Source organism: Macrobrachium rosenbergii, chromosome 4, assembly GCF_040412425.1.
Source record: "Macrobrachium rosenbergii isolate ZJJX-2024 chromosome 4, ASM4041242v1, whole genome shotgun sequence".
Classification (NCBI taxonomy): domain Eukaryota; kingdom Metazoa; phylum Arthropoda; class Malacostraca; order Decapoda; family Palaemonidae; genus Macrobrachium; species Macrobrachium rosenbergii.
This window is the reverse complement of record NC_089744.1, coordinates 71981869-72002154: the sequence shown is the minus strand read 5'-3', so window position 1 is coordinate 72002154 and position 20286 is coordinate 71981869.

Genomic DNA, 20286 nt, shown 5'->3' with positions numbered 1-20286 from the left:
ATCAACTCGCGGAGAGAGAGAGAGAGAGAGAGAGAGAGAGAGAGAGAGAGAGAGAGAGAGAGAGAGAGAGAGAGGTCTGCATATTCTAAGGTTGAAGATAGTAAGACAGTAAATAATTTTCGTGCATAATGGTGATGAAAGTTAGAAAGAAAGCCAACAAATAAATAAATAAATTAATATAAATAAATCAATGAATAAGAACCAGCCAAGACCAGGCAGTCTCTTTGATGAATCCATTTGGAAGAAATTTCATGAAAAATTATCTTTTTCTGTCGAGTCCTTTCCCTTTCCTCCGTTTGAATGTGTCTTCGTATAAGGAGTAAAGGCATTTTAAAATTCGACAGCCACTTTAATGTGGAAGCGCTACTTATTCCATCTTTAGGATAAGTCGCACTCTTTTCCTCTCACTTCCTTCTAAAGGGTTTTGAAATGATAATTCGTGAGGAAGGATCCCTCGTTAATAGGCATTTTCCGTCTCCAAACAATCCGTCCTTTTTTCCTTATCACCGCCAACACTTGAAATGAATGTCGTGCATATTTAACGTAGATATAAAGGTTTATTGTTTATACGAGGCCTTCATTTCTTCAGTCTCATTAAGGGTGTCAATAAGATGAAGAATTCATTGTTAGCTCATCCAGTTAGTGTCCCAACCGTGAAAGCTGAATTCCAGGTTAAAAATTAATGTCATGTTAGCCCAGTTTGCTTGTTCTCCTTTTGTGTCTGCTCGGAAACCTCTATACAAAAGGGCCTTTGGGATGATGCTGAAAAACTGAAATGGACATAATTTCGCTAATGGTAAAGGAAGGCTTTTATGGTTATTTTGAATATTTTTGGTGCTTTATCATTAACACAGAACGCTCCTTAACAACAGCATTTTAGCTCCTGTAACTAAAATCAGGGCCTAAATACTTCACGCGATGTACTGCAACTTTCATAAAAAGCACTTTGTCTTGAAAGAGTGATTTTTTTCTTAATGTGAAAAGTTACAGAAGGTAAAATTTCATATGACATATCGCGAGAACGGACGATCCTTTTACTGTAGGATATCACAACTAGAAAAGATTATGAGAGGCTTAGAAAAATCCTAATTTATGGAAATTTACTGTAAGATGGTTATGGTCACTGATTTAAAATCGAGAGAAACAATACAGGTTATAAGAGGATAGACTTGGAAGTCAAAAGGCCTGTTTTCAAGGCTGTTTTCTTATTATACCTTGTACTACCTTAATTTAAAGGTGAAAATTTCTTTCACATTGCAAATATGCAAGTGCATCTACCCGTTTTCCAGTATTGCTCGTATTGACTTCTCGTAAAATAAAGCTCCTCTCGTTTAAAAATAAAGAAGAACCCAAACTTCAAGCCATTGAGAACACAGCCCTATACAGTATGTGTTCCCTTTATGCAAGTTATGGATGAAAGGAACGGCCGAGGAAACTTTACTCGATTCGTTATTGCTTTCCGCTGCGGCGTTCTTTGTAGAGCCGGGAAGATTATGCCAGAGTTCACGACAAGAAATCGTAAAAATCAGCCCTGCATGTTTGGCCTTGGCTGCAAGGAATTGATCAGCGTTTTCAATGCGGCTGATCAAAGGGAATTGCAAGGGCATTGCGATCTTTGAGAGCCAGGAATTGAAGGGGAAATGTCAAGACCTAATGACTTTTATTCAAGAGACCTTGTTGTCATTGTAGTATAGCGGAAGTTACTAATGATTTCTTGTTGGTGTCATGTTCACATCGGAGGAAAGTCTACGTCACAAGGTATTTCTGCTAAAAATTACACATATTCATTCTCTTACCTACACGCATGTGCACACTCTCACACATAACGCACAAAGAGCATTTTGAACTCCTTTTGCAAGTTTTTGGTTCACTTAATCAAGTCTGTTATTAACTGACAATCACGGCTTTTCTACAATAGAGAACTATCTGACTTAAATAATATCAAATTGATATAGATGAGAGAAGAATATCATGACAATGTAAACCTTGTATTTCATGCAAAAAGTAAGAATACAGTTCTGCACTGATTCTCCTTCAGGATAAAAACGAAAAACAAAAACGGTAACGCAAAGCAGTTGAAAGAAAATATAAATGAGAAGTTAAAGTGAAATGAAAAGATTCGAGAAAGAATATGGTATAAGAAAAGAAACGAATAAAAAAAAGCAGGCTGATAAAGTACAAAATTCCAGGAAAGGAGAAGAAATAAGAAATTCGTCCGGGAGAATGCTTCGTCTCTTTCCCGTGGAGGCGAGGAACGGTCAGTGTCCTTAATGTAATTTGCCAAAAGGCAAATTGCACCCTGCCGCTGCAGCAGAAGAGGGAGAAGGACGTCGGGAAAAGAATGATACAAGATTTAGCGAAGAGGCAAACTTCAGAACTTCTGCGGATTGATGCAATTCACAGGTGGAGGGAGGAACGACGTCGAAAGCTTAGCCTGTCGAGTGTGAAGATACGGATGAAGGAAAAGTAGCACGTTATATGGCGATGTCTACATGTACTGTGCTTCCTTGCACAAACTCAAGCAGACAGACATACACAAACACACAGGTAAATATACATATATACATATATATATATATATATATATATATATATATATATATATATATATATATATATATATATATATATATATATATATATGACTATATATACATACATAAATATATATATATATATATATATATATATATATATATATATATATATATATATATATATATATATATATATTTATGACATAAATAATGGTGTGTGTGTGAGTGTGGACTGTATATATACTTATATAATAAATATTATATATATTTATATATATATATATATATATATATATATACATATATTATATATATATATATATATATATATATTTATATATATATATATATATATATATATAATAAAATATATATATATATATATATATATATATATATATATATATATATATATATATATATATATATATATATATATATATATATATATATATATATATATATGTACTAGCCATGCATTTTTTAAAACAGAAGATTGCATGGACAGAAATAACTAATACCATTACTGATGGCGCGAGGTAACTCAATAATTATAAACAGATAGCAGTCAGTCTGGTTTCCTTTATTGAAAGAAAAATAAAGATACTCAGGAAGTGAAAAAATAACAGTAGGAGCATTACAGAAATAAAAAACCTTGAGGTCATGACAAGGAGAAAAGGATTTAGAATATGGAAACAACACAAGAAATAGAACAAAATAACAGAGTCAGAAATTCGTCTGAAAAGAAGTACATTATTGCGAGCATATAAGACTCAAGAAGGGAACTGGATGGAAGAAGGGGACATGTATAGTGACGAGAAAATAGAGAATGCTCTTCAAGGAACTGCACGGCCATAGATAGAAAGACAGATAGATAGATAGATAGATAGATAGATAGATAGATAGATAGATAGATAGATAGATAGATATATAGATAGACAGACACATAGATAGATAGATAGATAGATAGATAGATATATAGATAGATAGATAGATAGATAGATAGATAGATAGATAGATAGATAGATAGATAGACAGACAGATAGATAGATAGATAGATAGATAGATAGATAGATAGACAGACAGATAGATAAATAGAAGGATTGTGTGTTGGAGAATACAGACATTTCTTCAAGAAAACTTTAATTTCTATTGACTATTATTTTAGCTCTTCGTTGTGTAGTGGAGGAGGGGACTTCAAATACCAGAAAATGTCAAAATGTCTTTTTAGGAAAATCATGATGATAGATAGATAGATAGATAGATAAACGGATAGATAGAAGCGTTGAGTGTCTTAGGTTACAGATACATCTTCATGAATCTTTTCATATATGCAGGCGATTATTTTAGTTTTTCGTGGTGAATTCTCTTCAAGCATGTTGATTGTATAAGTTTATTCTTTACCTACAACACCATACAAGATCATTCTCATTAACATTAGACACATTTCTATAAATATTTCGCGCATTCCTAGAAATCACTGCGAAAATCTTCAAGTCACTAGTAGCTTTGCGCATCCAAATATTTATCAGCTCTGCAGTGCCACAGATGATTAAAAAATACCAATCTGCGAAATATAAAGCTATCGTGTCTAGAAAAGACGCAATATCATATTCTTTCAATTCAAATATTTTTTAAATGCATTTTAAACTAAAAACATAATTCTGCTATAAGTAGATGAAAGCTTCGGTAATCTATGCCATCTCATCCACCCACTTTTGGTAACCTAACAGAGAGAGAGAGAGAGAGAGAGAGAGAGAGAGAGAGAGAGAGAGAGAGAGAGAGAGAGAGAGAGAGAGAGAGAATATTGTTTTCCGCTCTGAAAATTCTTGAGCTGACTAAAACTCTTCTCAGTTTCTTATCTCGAACTGAAAGACGTATCTCGCGTGAAGATGCATTGGGGAAAGGTTTGGGAAAACACCTGAAGTCTCCTTCACACCGAAGTTTCTAATCGGCTTAAACCTGAGATGATGTTCTCAGAAGAGCTCAGAGATAACAGCAATCACTGACTTCAATGTTTGCAATAGCAGACATTTATCAGGATAGGAATATCATTGACTTAATCCGAACTGAAAAAAACAATATTGGTAAATCAGTACTCGTTGGTAAAACTCACTTAGATCACTGGTAGAGAAGTTGGCTGGCGCTTGCAAGGTTCGTGTTTCATTCCCTGTCTTCTACCCACTCGGCGAATCTAGCAACTTCATATCTTAGGACTTGCTGAGAACTGGAAAAATTTACAATTCTGAAAACAAAAATAAAAAGGATGCTGTTATTCATACAACTAGTCTATTGTTATTTCCATGTTCATTCTTTAATTACCTAATGAAGCATGAACCTCATGAGCAGAAAATTTCCAAATAACTAACACATTCTTGAACTTTCTGGATATTGAAGTCCACTCTAACATCTTTTCCACTCAGTTTACTCGTCTGTTACTAAGTTTCACTCCAGTTTTTCTTTACCAATTCTAAGACACACACACCTCTTAGAAAGCTATCCTACCATATATCCAATTGTCAGAATTTCTTATTAGCCATTATGCTGATTTGTTGATTTCTATTCTTAGTACAAGACCTGAAGTTGACAGGTTGAGTGGATAAGGCCACTGATACCTTTTTCAAACCCAGAAAGGTATAGGTGAGAATCCTCATCATCATTATCATTATTATTATGCCAGTCACTGATTACAAGGTACGATTTAGTCTGACTTTTAAGAATAGAGTGAGTATTGCCAGTGCATATGTTCTAGCTTTTTATGTCCCCTGCGTATCTGTTATATTTTTATTAGATGCTAAATGCAAGGGCGAGAATACCTAAGCATTTGTTTTGTTTTTCAATCCTCTCCCTAAGATACCTACTGATCAGAGACCCCGGACTGCATCGTCATTTTCCCAAAAAACATTCCAATAATATTCCTGGCAGCCTTGTCGAGCTAAATTTTGAAAACTTGACAGGGAAAATGCTTCACCAGCTTCGTTCACTAGTGAAAGCGCGCAGGAACACGAGATATGAGAATTACTGGTATGTAAATCCTAACGAGATTTCCAGCTGAACAATGTAATCTGAATGAACTGGCTAAGCTCCCAATTCAGCTTCCGAAGTTGTAACTCCTAATTGGTACCCGCGATGAATTAGGCCTGATATGAGTCAGCTGATTATCGGATAAAAAAAAAAGTTTTTCCCGTGGTGCAGACAAGGGTATGGAGTTCATCAGCGGAGCAACGCCGAGAGCAGAAATTCCTATAATTATTTTACCCGGAAGAAGGATACACATCGATTTTTCTTCCTTGTCATATATCTATGCAAACACATAATCTCGAGGTTTATCCTGTATAAAAAAATATCAGATAATAATTGTATTGAAATGTGTATTAACATGTATAGCAGCGTTTAACAATCATAACTGGAGCATGTTACTGTTGAATTCATTTCTATCAGAGAGCAGTGAAGGAGACAAAAGACAGAGTGAGAGTGTAGTCGGGCCGAATATTTGCACAATATTTTGACGACCATGTAACACGTAGACACAATTGTCGCAAACTGAAGGTGGCGTAATTCGAGAGGAATAGAATATAGAGTTTAGGTTGGTTTGCAAGGTGCAACAGGAGGAAAACCTCGCAGTTGCGCTATGAAATAATTGGTATGAGAGGGTGGATAGCAAGATGGAAGAAAGATAATGTGGATGGAGTTACAGTAAAAGGAATGAAAGGGGTTGCAGCTAGAGGCCGAAGGGACGCTGCAAAGAACCTTCAGTAATGCCTACAGTGCACCCCGGGGGTGATTCGAGAGGATAACCTGTTTGCAAGATGTAGGCATTACGTATTTTGTACGTCCAGTTCTAATTCAGAACATTCAAATATAAGGAATCATGTAAAGATGTATAAAACCATTATTAGTTTAGAGATTTTCTATAATAGGACAAGCCAAAAGCGAAAATGATCTCAGTAAACTTGAATCCATAATTATCAAGAAGGTTCCAATTCCAAACACTCAAACAAACAACTTCTGTACAGTTGTTTATTTCTTAACCACTTGTTTATGCTCGCCTTTCTTTCTTTCTTTCTTTCTTGCCTTTGCTGGGCTCTTGAAAAACTTACATCTTTAGTCGTAATACTCCTGCGGTTTAGGTATGTGTCCCGCATATTTCCATCTTTTTACTTGTCTTATAATTTATGTGCATATCGATGTTTTAATGTGATTTTTTGTAAGGTGATTTGTAAATAATTGCAACGTTGAAAATGCGACGGTAGGGACTGTTGTGAGAACGTTGGAATAATAGACTGTGGTGACAATGTTGCCTTTTCCCGTCGCCTTCGAGAATATATATATATATATATATATATATATATATATATATATATATATATATATATATATATGTATGTATGTATATATATACATATATATATATATATATATATACACATAGATAGATATATATATATATATATATATAAAGGATACAGGCAGGACAGCAAATCAGTCAGACATATCAGGATTGAGGGCAGTGAAACAGACTGGTACATAAAAACATCTTTATTTTGCCGACGTTTCAAGACAACTAGTCTCATTTTCAAGGCTGCAATAAAAGAATAAATATTGAGAATACATATAAAATATACAAAAATCTCTTTAAAAACATTTGTACATAACCATAGTTCATGCGTTGCTGGGGGTACCAACCTATATAGAAGGGAGGAGGAGGGCGACCGGAATACGGGCAAGTGAAAAGCAAGGAAGACGGTTACGACAGGTAGAGAGGGGGTGGAGGTTTTGGGCATTCAACAATGGTACTGTCTGTTTGATAATTAACGATTCCAGAATAGAGAGTGCTAGCTCGGAAGAGGCCCTTGTAATGATTTTAAATTGATCGTATTCAATGTAATTACCACATTTTTGGCATGCTCCTGATATTTGAAAATTCAGGATTACTTAGTTTATTGCCCGTTCGATAGCTCACACCTTTGTGAGAATCGGCGCGAACCTTAAGAAGTCTTTGGGTGCAACCCGTAAGTTCCTCGAGAACACCGAGGACAATCATATTTATATACTACCCCAGACGTCATAAGGTCGCTTAAACGGTCTTTAATACTGAATAAAGAACCAATTTTCAAAGGATTCTTTGGAATTAGATTAATTTTGACAGCTCCATAATGCCTAGAAATAATTTGAAAGCTTTGGCTAAAAGTTTTATCATGTACAAATGGAACACTGGCATAGACTTCAAGTTTGGGAACAGTTGGAATCTTGTACTTTGGCATGAATTGTCCTCTAATATTTTCCGCACATATTGAAAGAATAAGTTTGATGGAAAATAATTGTTGGTGAAAAAACAATGTAAAAATTGTATTTCCTTATTAAAAACATGCCAGTTCGAGGATAAATGGAAGGCTCTATATAAAAAGTAGACAAAGCATTTAGTTTAAAATTAAAAAAGCAGCTACTATAAAAGTTGGATCCTAAACCAGTAAAAGTGGGTTTCCTCCAAACACTCGTGTTAAAACAGTCTGATTCTCGTGAAACTGAGACATCTAAAAGGATAACTTATTATCCTGTTCAACTTCAATACTAAATTTTATATTCGGATGTCTACTGTTAGCGAAATCGAGGAATGCTTCAGCATCAGACCGAGATCTAAACAAGGTAAAGTATCATCTACATACCTTTTGTAGAATAAAGGAAAATACTGAGAGGGCAGCTGTCCAGCAACTGCTCCTCGAAGTGACACATAAAAATATTTGCGAACGTTGTTAATAAAAATATTCACACCTTTGTATCACTAACACAAAGAGTTCACCAGAAAAAATTAAAAAACTTGGGCATTACTATTCCTACTTTCAATAAAAAAATTCGGTACTGTCTTTAATTTTTCCAAATATGTGTTGTCTAGCAGAGAAGAATTTTTGCTATCACTTGGTCTTGATTTTTGCCACCAAATTATCGACCTTCATATTCCAGATTCTTTCTTCCGTTGAATTATTATTCCACAGGTTAAAAAACTTACCACTAAATGCTAATATAAATAAAGTTCAAATAGAAATTTCTCAGTTGGCTCAAAACAATTATCGGTCGTTAACAACCTGCTGGACTCCTTTCTTCCAGAGAAGTGATTTGGAAATCTTGAAAAAACTGGCTCAAAACAAAGATATTATCATAACTCGACCAGATAAGGGAAAAGGTACTGTCATTCTGGATCGAGATGAATATTATAATAAAGTTAATACTATTTTTAAGTGACCTTACCAAATTTCAGTCACTTGGGACCCTGCTTTCAGTACCATTTTTAAAATCGAGGATAAAATAAACCGCTTTTTAATCATTTGAAAAAGAATAAAGCTATTTCTGAAGAGGTATATCGGTCTCTTTTTAGCACAGGTGGTTCTTTCGGTGTCTTATATGGTCTCCCTAAAACTCATAAGGAAGGTGTTCCTATGAGGCCTATTCTGACAGCCTACGACACCCCTAATTATAAATTGGCAAAATTTCTGGTCCCTCTTTTAGAACCTCTCACCAGAAATGAATATACGTTGACGAACTCTTACTTGTTCAAGAACGCCATTCTCCCTCAAGACTCAGACTTAGTTATGGCTAGCCTTGATGTCGAGTCTCTATTCACAAATGTTCCTGTTGAAGAGACCATTGACATTATTATGCGTAAATTATTTCCGGATCCTAATACCTTATTCCATAATTTTAACTCCGATGATTTTAGACGATTCCTTGAACTTGCTGTGCTGGACACTGCCTTTATTTTTAATAACACTGCTTTTAAACAAATTGATGGGATGGCGATGGGTTCCCCTCTGGGCCCAACGTTCGCAAATATTTTTATGTGTCACTTCGAGGAGCAGTTGCTGGACAGCTGCCCTCTCAGTATTTTCCCTTTATTCTACAAAAGGTATGTAGATGATACTTTTACCTTGTTTAGATCTCGGTCTGATGCTGAAGCATTCCTCGATTTCGCTAACAGTAGACATCCGAATATAAAATTTAGTATTGAAGTTGAACAGGATAATAAGTTATCCTTTTTAGATGTCTCAGTTTCACGAGAATCAGACTGTTTTAACACGAGTGTTTGGAGGAAACCACTTTACTGGTTTAGGATCCAACTTTTATAGTAGCTGCTTTTTAATTTTAAACTAAATGCTTTGTCTACTCTTTTATATAGAGCCTTCCATTTATCCTCGAACTGGCATGTTTTTAATAAGGAAATACAATTTTACATTGTTTTTCACCAACAATTATTTCCATCAAACTTATTCTTTCAATATGTGCGGAAAATATTAGAGGACAACTTCATGCCAAAGTACAAGATTCCAACTGTTCCCAAACTTGAAGTCTATGCCAGTGTTCCATTTGTACATGATAAAACTTTTAGCCAAAAGCTTTCAAATTATTTCTAGGCATTATGGAGCTGTCAAAATTAATCTAATTCCAAAGAATCCTTTGAAAATTGGTTCTTTATTCAGTATTAAAGACCGTTTAAGCGACCTTATGACGTCTGGGGTAGTATATAAATATGATTGTCTCGGTGTTCTCGAGGAACTTACGGGTTGCACCCAAAGACTTCTTAAGGTTCGCGCCGATTCTCACAAAGGTGTGAGCTATCAGAACAGGCAATAAACTAAGTAATCCTGAATTTTCAAATATCAGGAGCATGCCAAAAATGTGGTAATTACATTGAATACGATCAATTTAAAATCATTACAAGGGCCTCTTCGAGCTAGCACTCTCTATTCTGGAATCGTTAATTATCAAACAGACAGTACCATTGTTGAATGCCCAAAACTCTCCACCCTCTCTACCTGTCGTAACCGTCTTCCTTGCTTTTCACTTGCCCGTATTCCGGGTCGCCCTCCTCCTCCCTTCTATATAGGTTGGTACCCCAGCAACGCATGAACTATGGTTATGTACAAATGTTTTTAAAGAGATTTTGTATATTTTATATGTATTCTCAATATTTATTCTTTTATTGCAGCCTTGAAAATGAGACTAGTTGTGTCTTGAAACGTCAGCAAAAATAAAGATGTTTTTATGTACCAGTATATATATATATATATATATATATATATATATATATATATATATATATATATATATATATATATATATATATATATATATATATATATATATATACATATATATATATATATATATATATATATATACATAAATATATATATATATATATATATATATATATATATATATATATATATATATATATATATATATATATATATATAAGTACATACGTATGCATATACGTGGCAGATATACTAAATTATATGGATATTATAATGTAGAAATATTGCAAATATAAGCAACATTAAGGCTTCAATGTTAGAATATATTATGCATGTAGGATGAATGTTAGCCACTTTCGTCCAGCAATTACAGCTCTCATTTAGGCATTACGACCACGACCAAAGAAAGACGGAGAATGCAGAGGATTTTTATTTAAGAAATTAAGGCTTAAAGAAGTATCTGCTTAAAGAAGTTTCTGGCAGATATGATACCTGACAGAGTGAATTATAAATACGTTGTTGTGGTTTCCAGTTCGAAGGAATTCTCAGTAGAAATCTAATTTCAGTATCGAAGTCCTAACATTTCCTCAGAAATATATTTTGGCACTGGGTCGCTGGTATCCTTAGGAATGAAAACTCATTTTATGTTTCTGTTTTTCTTTTTATTTATTACCAAAAATATTTCCCTTCACATTTTGCAAATTACCTTTTCTGTCTTTCCTGAATTACCCCACTCTTGATGTGAGCGAGCGTAGTTTCATTTCTGCAGTTAAGTGGTTCCTTCTTTTATCATGCGTGGTGTGCATTCACGTTCTCACTCCTTGATTAAGTTCAAAAGTACCAATAATGGTTGCAACCAAACACCTATGTATCCGATTGTGTTCAAAATGGGCACCATTTTAGCGAATACCATTAACAGATTATGGACGTAAGCTTATTTCCCAAATAAAATAAAAGAAGAATATAAAGAGTCCTCAGTATTTTATTAACCTGCAGAGAGCCTTTGACCTAGAGAGGCCGTAAAAATTACTTGTTTTCGAAGCATTTTCAGTTAATCCCATTTTAATTTGTTTTAAATTATTTCCATTATAACTCAGTTCCTGCCTGTTTGGTATAATGATACAACGTTTCTTTCAAAATTCTGCAAACACTTCCTTCTTGCAACGCATATCACGATATTGTCATCTTGTTAACAAAGGGACAGCTTCAAAATCTTCAAAGGTCAGAAAAATAATTACTAGAGCTGCGTCTTAATTCCCGCCCCAACCCTCCGTGAGTAAAGAATACTTCAGTTAGAAAGAAAAACATATTGGTCTTTATTTTTTGAAAAAAAAAAAAAAACTTCTACATGTCTGTTATTGTCAGTCAGCTATACACTAGACACACTCTGTCTGTCTGTCTGTTTGCCTCTCTTTCTCTTTCTTTCTCTTATACACATTAATCTGTGAGCAATGTATCTTGGGGCAGAGAATTTCATTCAGTGTAATACTGTTATTTGACTAGCCTGTAATTGCCAACCCTTATTTCAAATATTGGCCATTGAAATATTCGCTCTTGTGTAATAACAGATGATTCTGTTTAATCGTTAATATTTCATGCATCAAATGTATCTCTCCCATTGCTCTATGCAGATGTTTAATTAATATTTCTCTGTAACCGTTTCAATTTACTGTAGATTATGTAGCCTTCCAGGTAGGTAAATAGTCAGTTTTATTTTGTTTCAGTGATACATAACAGAAAAAATAAAACACATGATATTTTCATTATAAAATTATCTATAATAATGCAATACAGGCATATTTGTGCCCTTACTCTAAAAGTATGTCCATTTAAGCATATGTGAGTCAAGTTAGAATAAGAAATATTACATAAAAATAACAACCAATTATTAATTCTTAATACGGAATTATTATTTCAGTAACACGTAAAACAAATTCCAGTTTCGTATAAAGATATAGAAGAAAGAATATCAAATATATTAATAAAAAGGATTGAAAAAGGACTTTAGCTGCTTTGCACTGGGATCTTGCAAAGCCACTATAGAAGGTACGCACCAAAATAAAATTTTTGAGATTAAAAAATATATTTTCATATCCATCACTGGATATATATATATATATATATATATATATATATATATATATATATATATATATATATATATATATATATATATATTAGTGATAGATATGAAAATATTTTATCTCAAAAATTTGATTTTGGTGTTGACAGTATATATATATATATATATATATATATATATATATATATATATATATATATATATATATATATATATATATATATATATATATATATGATGAAATAGAGGAACGTAGTTGAGCCTAAAGTCTGATAATATAACTTCAAAAGCTAATTACAAAAGCCCGTCTTGAATGTTGCATAAAGATTTCAAAATGGTACTCTGAATCAGATATGAATATAAAGAAAGCATTTGCCATAAAAAAAATAGATAAATAAACTGAAACCGAAGTACAAAATGGCGCTCCGGTGAATTCAACTGAAGTTCGAGTTATTCAAACCGAATTTACCAGGAATTTTATCACTGGAGTCGTCAAAAAAGGCAGTTTTCGTAAAGCAATATGAGCGGTTTCTTCAGAGTCACCCTTTTTTCGCTTTTTGAAAAATGAAGACGCGAAATCGGGTTTTAAAAATTCTGACATAAATTGCTGTGCAAATGAGCACTTTCATATTCTTGAATACTCAGTTTTTTGCATTAAAAAACACAAAGTTGCTTAGAGAATTACAAAACTTCAGGATGTTTGGTGATTCACAATATCATGGAAAAATACAGGCTTGCCATTCGGAATTCTAAGTCAATATTCTTGGAAAATTTTAGTCTAAGACTATTAAATTTTTAATGTGTATTGTTTGTTTCTTCTTAACTTGTTATAAAATACATTGTTAGAGAGAGAGAGAGAGAGAGAGAGAGAGAGAGAGAGAGAGAGAGAGAGAGAGAGAGAGAGAGATGGCCTAGACTACGTTCACCTCATCCTCAAATTGTTTTAATTTACCATAAACAGTATTTTTTTCTATTTTCTATTTTCGTCGAACGTACGAACGAGGAAAGGAATGAGGGGGTGTTGATATTTGGGGAGGGGGACCGATGTTTTTAGCATGTAAAGTTCACAAGCATTCTGAAAGCATACTTAATGAGGTAATTAAGCGTGTTTGTCAAGAACACTGCAGCAGCTATTACATGATTCGACGCCTTGAGTGCCATGCCATTGCGTCATCAATTCTCTTATGTACTGCAGCATTCTTTTTGAGCAGACGGCGCTGTGAGTTTTTTTTTATTCTTGAATTTCCGATTATAATTCATAGATGCAGAATCTACTAATATTGTATTTTGTGAGTAGGTTCTATTTTCCTCTTGAATTTCTAAACGGTGTTGTTGACCTTACGGTAATAGCACAGATGTGTTTTCTCGTTAAATATGAAAAAGGACGAAAAGAGTGCCCAGCTTTCCTTAGTAGATAAAAGGAAATTGTGTCATGGTAGATACTGTACCATACCATTTTGGTTTTAAGAATTTAAGGAATATATAAAGCATTGAATTCAGCACCTTCATAAGATAACGTAAACTAAACTAAAAATATTTTTTTCTTTAGCTGAAATTGACTCACCTTCTTTGGTACTTGAGAATTTCTTTCATTCCTTCTACTGTTATATTATACGTGCTTGGTGACAATCCCTTTGATGCCAATATTCAAAGCATTACGTTAGCTATCAAGTATAAATAAATGAAATTAAGTCTCTTGATTATGTCCTCATTATCAAGATATATGTAATCTGTAACAGCAGAGTTTCTCGCATATCAGGAGGAAATCGTCAGCCAGATCCTTATTACTTCTATTCTAAGAATGGAGGATAATTGCGGATTGATAATTTTTCTAATTCCTGTACATCTTGAGCGCTCCCGAAATACTGCTATAATTAATTAAGTATAGAAAAGGAAAGTATCCTTTCCAATTAAATATTGTTTGGTAGCTGCAGATTACCTATTTCAACAGAAAACAGGCACAGGAATTTCTATATTTGTTTCTACTTAGCCAGTGGGAACTAGTTAGAATCATCGACATGATAACAAATTAACTGTTCATTTAAAAGCATTTAACGGTATTCACATTCATAATATCTTGCCTTACTTATAAAGAATTCGACATCATAAGCTATATGAACGTAGCTAGAGAAGTTAGCATATCTGAGATAGCTTGAGCAACAGGTTGCTTCTTTTTTTAGTCTTTGGATCACGTGTCGTAGATTATAGAGAAATTAACCTTTCATTAAAAAGAATATTTTAGTTTGTATATCATAATGAATAAAATAGATGAGATAAAATGCAGAAAGTGGGCGTTAACGAGAAATGAATAAGATAATGCGATCTGGATTATGTTTTGCGATGAAAAAATAATAATGATACAGTTGTCATTTAGGTATTAAAAAAATTACAAAAGCTGATAGTAGTTAAATTTTAGAATATTTTTTATTCTTGCATTTTATGCTAACGAATTAAGGTTACACATTCTGTTTTATTGGAGGACGTGTAATTTAATTTTTCTGTGAACACTTGTTTTCGTGGTTCTGAATAATATGCCTATAATATTCGATACGTCCTTTTTTATGTACGCTTTTTCAACCAAATTAGGGGTATGTAGAAATTTTAACTATCATAAATGTTCTTTTCTAAGGATCTTATTTTTTTCCTCTCTAAATCACACCCACATGAAAGTTTAGATAGAAACCGGTTTGCATGAGTAAATTTTGTAATTTTCACGAACTTGATGTGGCGACCTGCCACTATTTTGAAAGCATTAGCTTTTACCAAATGATTTCAAAACTTTAATATCTCACTGCTCTCTTCGTTAAGGAAATTTGCTTTGCAACAAAAGGTCACAGTCATATGAAGATCAAATCCTGTATTAAGTGATGATATTTGGAACTTTGCTCTATTTTTCATCATGAACTTCCAATTTCCTTCACTCTGTTTGTTATACGGGATAAAAGAATAGAAAGTGAAAAATAGGCTACAGGACTAGTAGTTAAAATTTTGCATATAACCAAAAACAGATTATTGCGCGTTTATATAGTTAAAATTAGCGTTTTCACTTCGCATGAAAGTTTTTGGTATATTTCATCTCAAACATAACTATGTGAAGCCCCCATATAATAATGCATTAATTAGAAAATATGTATTTTTACTAGTACTTTATCTCACGGTAACAACTATATGATATCTGAAATATTAGGTAAAATACCAAAGCAAATATTTGATTAAAACAAGTCATCCAAAATACCTACTGCTGATCTGTTGCCGCTGGTCATCAAGCGTCGCAAAAGCTGAGCCAACCTAAAAAAGCAAATCATCCTCCTGTATCGTTTCAGTGCCAGTTTCACTTTACTGCATCTCTTCTTTGTCGTCAGTAAGCCCAGTGTGTTGAATCTCAAATGCCCGCACTCTGTTTGAAAGGAAGAAAGCAATTGTATCAATGACCATGCTAGATTTTGTCACGAGGCAGACGTACTAAATTTGTCATCCTGTCAAGTCGAGTTTAACTAAACGGTAATGAAATAAGGACTTCAATGCCCGTGTCTAAATGACCTTAGCGATCACATATTTTTAATCATGAATATGCATAAAATTTTGCACAGGTCGGTCTATAACTAATGGATAAATAATATATGAATCCTCTGCAAGATGCGCATGGCGAAGGAACATATGATAAAAAGAATAAATCATTAAAAGTTTAAACACAATCTTTTAATTTTGTTCGATGTTTCTGACGCTGAGTGTTTTATAGCACTTAACCTAACAATGCTGATAGGAAATCACCGATGTTAAGAGAAGTAAAAGTCACAGATTATATCAGATAGACAAGACACTATGAGGGGAAAAAAATAAAACAGTAAGAAGAGCAAAAAGTAAGAAGAAATAAATTCTAAATGACAACGTAGGACAAAAATGTTTTAGAAATAAAGCAAAAGAAGGTAACACGTAAACCTCTTCATTCAGCCAAACCTGGGTAGTTTTAGAGTCCAGATTATGATTATACTTCTTAAACAGAAAAACAATTAATATTACAGTGTTTAGTCTGTCTGGCGATCTGTCTCTACGGGTGTACGTGCATTTAAAATTGCATATTGGAAATTAGATGTTCACTGATTAATATTTCACATTTGTTAACTAATCGGTAGAAAACGCTATGGTGAAGACAATACAGACCACTGAAATGTGCCATTTCGGAAAGCTAAAAGCTCCCCACTAAGAAAGTCAAGTTGGGCATCTCTCTCTCTCTCTCTCTCTCTCTCTCTCTCTCTCAAGACCACCAGGACTCAATTATGCAAACAAGTTAGAGAAGTTTTAGCATTACAAGATACAATTACAACTGTCACGAAGCAGTCTTGATTTGGTTACAAAAAAGTGGTAAGTTTTCGAGCACTGCTTTATTTTAGTAAGGAAGCGAACTGGATACGATCTTTATTCTACGTAATGGGACCGAAATAACATATGAGAAGTTGTTGCATTTATAAAAATAATTTGGAGATCTGTTGGTATATACTTGCATGTTGTCATGACTCTCTCTCTCTCTCTCTCTCTCTCTCTCTCTCTCTCTCTCTCTCTCTCTCTCTCTCATTTTACTTTGCTGTGATAATAAATGTTAAACTAACCTTCATTATCAAGATTTGTAATTTTCAGACTAACGGCCTCTGTTTGACCATTATTTTTTTTAACTAGCGATAAACAAAACGAAAGATTCATTGCATTTTCCAAGAAGTACTCTGTATCTTTTGTACAAGAAAAAAAGAATGTGTCAGTTGAAGATGGTTAAAAGTCAAACAGAAAATATGACAACTTATTCACGTAATTTTGCTTGGGATCATTTGTGTTTCCTTATATATTAAATACTACATTGTCAAAAACTTGAGTTAAACTCCTAATGTATGATTTTAGTGGACACTAAACCATCATAGCCTAATAAAATTCCTTTATGATTTTCCCTCTCGTAAGAATTTTTTTATCATTTCGATAAACTAGTCTTTACTACCGAACTCGTTTAACTTATACGAACAAGGTTTAGATTTAACTGAACGCCTAGAGCATTCCTCTCTTCGCAGTTCTATGACGATGGTAATACTGAGACGAGCAAAGACCTCTTCGGAAGAGGGCAGGCTTTACGGGACAGAAAATCTGACGGAAGTGGGAATTTCGGGAGCCCTTATCACACGCTTGTGCTGGCCATCAAATCTCGAATATTGGGGTCATTTGGGATTTTATCTTTACGATGATGGTCTCGTTAATTTTACCATTGCAGCATATTTTAACATGATTTCTTAAGGGAAATTTCACAAAGATATTGCATGGGTGAAATTAGTTAAAAAGTTGCTTTAAAAAATTTGAATATTCTCGAGGACGAGAGTTTGGAAAACTCATTCTCTCCAGAAAATTGGGTAATCTAAATAAACTTATAATCATGAATAAATAAATGTGCGTGACAGTAATTAATGATGAATTGAACTGAAAAACTTTAGTTGAAAAGGGGTTAATATTCAACTGTGAGGTTGGCTTCAGTCGTATTAACAGTCATATTCTGAAATGAGCTGAGAAAATCTTACCAATATTCCAGTCTTTACCCAATCAATCGATTTCTGCAAATTACTGGCAGATGTAACGTAGAGGAAGAAACAGGCAGTCCAAATGTCAAAATGTCTGTGATTACTTTATTTTCACTAGGAATCCATTTCAACAACAGTGTCTTACATTTCAAGCAATGTGGGGCACTAGCTCCTATGGTATTTAAGCCGATGTAAAAATTTCATCCGGAAGCCAACATTAATTTATAAGCTTCCCTCGTTACGAACCACTTCTGCCGACTAACTACCATGCCGACGTATCCAATTTACTGTTAGCGTCAATATACATTTCCGCATTGTCCAGAATGTTTCAGCAGAATAAATAATATCTGCGACAGCTCTTTTTATTTTTGTAATTGTAGATCTACATTCTATTTGAAGCAAGATTCATTTATTCATTTTTTGGGGACAAAAAACGAAAAGCAGACCCATAAAACCTCAATGTAAGATTCTCAAATTATGTTGTGCTTACACTTCGGAGTCGTTGTTATCGACTATTAAAAACTTTTGTGCAACTGCACCTTGTCACGGTGATTAACTGCTCCTCTTTATTTTGCTCTTACTGATATTTCCTTTGTACCAGTTTATTTTTCAGTATTTTAGGAAAATAAAAAATCCCTCACAAATTGTACCGAAAACTTCATTGAAATTTCAGTGGCGCTCATTCATTTTTATTTCTTTGAAATAAAAATGATTCGGACGCGGAGTTATCAGAACTGTTTCGACAATTCTAAAATTCCTTCCTCTTATATTTTTCAGTACTCTGTGTTTTTCATTTGTTAAATCAGTGAGAGGGTTGGGTCTTGTTAAGACCTTAATTACTTCCGTAGGCAACAGAAAATATGAATGCAATTGCTCCCATGTACTTTAGAGTGCAGAAAAAAAATATGGCTTAATGATCAAAACGACTACGGCTCCATATAATCCCCAATTAATTGTTAACTCAATAAGCATTTCTAAAGAATGTGTTATTTTTATTAACTTCCTTTTCTTTTGTATTCATCTTTTGGTATGTAGACAATCATATCACATATTTTTTTCTGAAAATCTTTTACTTGTATGATATACTCCCATCTAGTTGACCACCATAAGGGATAAAATAATTTCAGCCGTTTAACAATTTGCCTGAGCTATCAGTTATAGAGAGAAGTTTGATTCATATATTGCAAATGGTTTCAGAACAAGAGAAAATCCTACATGCTTCTATTGAAATCATTAGACAAAAAAGATTCGTAATGAAAACACCCTGCAAAATTTTTCGTTGAAAGACACTGTGGCTGAAAACATACGTCAAGATCAAAGTAGAGGTTAATGGGAGAGAGAGAGAGAGAGAGAGAGAGAGAGAGAGAGAGAGAGAGAGAGAGAGAGAGAGAGAGAGAGAGATTCCAAATAAATGAAAAAAGTGTAACAAGAAAAATAAGAATATCAACCAGAAATAACATCTGGACTTATGTGCCCATCATTTGTTATCCAGTTATTTCTATATGAACCCTTCTTAAGCCCTCTCTTTTATCTCTGTTCCCATTATAAGTGAAACATTTCCAGTAAAATGAGGTTGGTACTTCTCATCTCTCTTCCTAGTATCATGAATACTTATAGAGAACAAGTACTGGATTAGTGTAAGGATGCAGGTGGTAACACTGCAGAGGCGGACCAGTGCTTCCCACTGTCGAAAGCGCAGAACAAAAGAGAAACAACAGACTGGAGCGATCTCATATTCAGGAAGCATGACCATGAAGACGAGTCACAGAGTGAATGATTCAGAAAAATAATTTTCATTAATGAAATGGCATTCTCTCAAAATGCGAGAGAAATATTCGATGAAGGTCCTAAATTTTAAGGACAAACTAACGCTATGCTCGTAGCTAAAACGCTTAGTTGATTTACGTGGGTTCTCGCTTGCAGAACTTACTTTGTACAGTTAAGTGGAAATTAGAAACTCTCTCTCTCTCTCTCTGCTTATTAGTGTGTGTGTTTGTGTGTGTGTGTGTGTGTGTGTGTGTGTGTGTGTGTGTGGAGTGTGTTTTTGGATTCAGTCTCGCATCGTGTTACTGTCATTAATT